Genomic DNA, 2,378 nt, shown 5'->3' on the forward strand with positions numbered 1-2,378 from the left:
GTCGTCAGGGACCTTACTAGAGAGAGTGGCGCAGCTGCCGTAGTCGCTCATCCACATCTTTCACGGTCTCATGCACCTGCTTTAGACAAGAGATGCGGCCATTAGAGACATTAAAATCAATTTCATGACTTCTGAAATGAGCAGTCGAGCCGCTACCTGTTGTGGTTCCCAAGATACTAAGGAATGAGCGGGAGGTTCTCGAAACCCTCGCTTAGGGTTGAGCGAGGCGGAGAGGCGCCGTCGCTTATTTTTCGGAAAACCGAGCGACGAAAATAATTGTTGGGACATTTGCCGAGCTGCCGAGCACGCGCGCCAATAATTTGTGCCAGTCGCCTAGGGACGGTGAGCCTTTCGAAAGATTACGCAAATTCTGCTGACATAGACACAAATCCCGCTGACGTAGTATATATAAACGGTAATTACAAGATAGCCGATAATCACCCAACCCGATAATCCGCTTGAGAAAGGCTCCCGTCCCTTAGGCGCTGGTCAGGAGTCTGGGTTTAGGCGGGTATGGGCAGGAAGTTCGTGTGTAAAGCCCTCCCAAGACCTTTTCTACCTCTCAGTAATGAGGGTGAGCACTTGTGGCGATTTTATATTGAGAGGACTTGCCGTCTCCAGGATGCTTACTACAAACACACCGGATCATACCATGCATGTACTCGGACACCATAGGCTCTTTTCTGGGTAAGTAACTTGCTGCCTATCTGCTTGCTACATATCAAGGAATATCGCCGCTTGGCCTAGGATTTACGTCGTTCATAGCCTATCAAGCCCAAGGTAGCCATGATGCATACGCATATTCAGGTACTTGCTGTTCAGAAGACAGGTATTTGGATACCTTCTTTGGTGATAACGCTACCAACTGATCAGCTAGTTATGAAACGTGGCAATCGATCCGAGCCGGGTCATTTGAGCAGGAGCAAGCCAGAGGCCGGTGATATCAAGACGCGACCCTTCGGGCCAGTAAAAGTGCGGAATGTCAGGAAATGAGACTGCAGGTGAAACCTGACGCACGAGAAGATTATTTCCCTCCTTCTCTCGGTTTGCATCCCTCGAGCATACGTCTGAGGCAACGAGACAACCGCGACCAACCTACGGCCTAGACAATCTCGAAACGAAAACACTTCTACATCCCGTTCAATGCCAGCGTGTGTCTGATGTTGGGGCCCTCGACCGCCGTAGACGTCCCAGCAGCAATTCGAATGTACACAGATATTTGTGTTCGTTCGGTATGTGAAGGCTGCATGGCTTGCGAATGCCACTAGTACCATGCGTAGGGTATTGCTGAAGCCACTTTTGATACCATCGCGAGCTGTGAAATGACTTTGACGAACCTCAGACTTTTGAGTACTGTCCAATATCTCGGTGACCACCCAATGCGCGAGGCACAGGACTATCAAACGTGCACCTGTATGTCTCCCATCTCCCCCTCGATACGGTTCGGCCTGCGTGCAATCTGACGACCGTTTCCTCTCCAGGCGCCACCAAGGCAATACGGCTAGGCTCAATATATTTGACTCATGTCGCGCTCATGCAACACGTAAGTTAACAAATTGCGCCACTGTCACCACTTCAGCGTACCGCACTGTACTATGGCGAGTACGTCTTAACTAGTACTCATTGAGAGGGCTCAGGCCCTTCGCGTCGCTGATGCTTCAGTTTTTCTCTCTGCACAATGTTGCACGTCGAACGAAAACCTCGTTCATCGCTAGGGGCCAAATTTCTGTAATTGCATGCCCGGGCCATTCCAAATATCTCGCCGCCACTGCACGTAATTTGCGTTCCACTGCCAGCATGACGCGGTCACTTCCAAGCACGCGGTCTTGGGACATCACGCCAGGAGGCATCCACGATTCAGATCTTATTGAAACCATTCGCTTAGCTACCTCTAGGTGGTCTCACCCCCGGGGTCCTCAGGTACACTACCATATACAGTAATTTAATCAAAGAAGCGCATTTAGTGCCCACTTTTGGCTTGAGTCGAAGCTCGCCGTGTTGAAGCTCTTTGTCTGTCGTGCTCTCGACTGGGTTACTGGGTGCTCTGTTGGCTGGTCTGCAGGACCCAGGGCTTCATATGCCCGACCATATCTCTCTTCCTAGTTTCACGGAATTAGTTACCTCCTCTCTCCCCAAGAACGACTCAGACCAGAATGCGGCACTCAGCATTCTAAACGCTGTGCCGTCGACTTTCCGTGCAATTAACACCTTCGTCCCCCTCACCGTGCCTCTAGAACGACATATCAATGGTCATTCCAATCACTACGGACTACAATCATGCCCGACCTCCTCACGAGAGAAATTTGGAACTTTTTTGTTATAAAAAATATGCGAAAACAGCCTGAAAAAATAAGTAAGAAAATAGCCATATTTTTCCT

This window comes from Phanerochaete carnosa, assembly GCF_000300595.1.
Source record: "Phanerochaete carnosa HHB-10118-sp unplaced genomic scaffold PHACAscaffold_1, whole genome shotgun sequence".
Taxonomy (NCBI): Eukaryota; Fungi; Basidiomycota; class Agaricomycetes; order Polyporales; family Phanerochaetaceae; genus Phanerochaete; species Phanerochaete carnosa.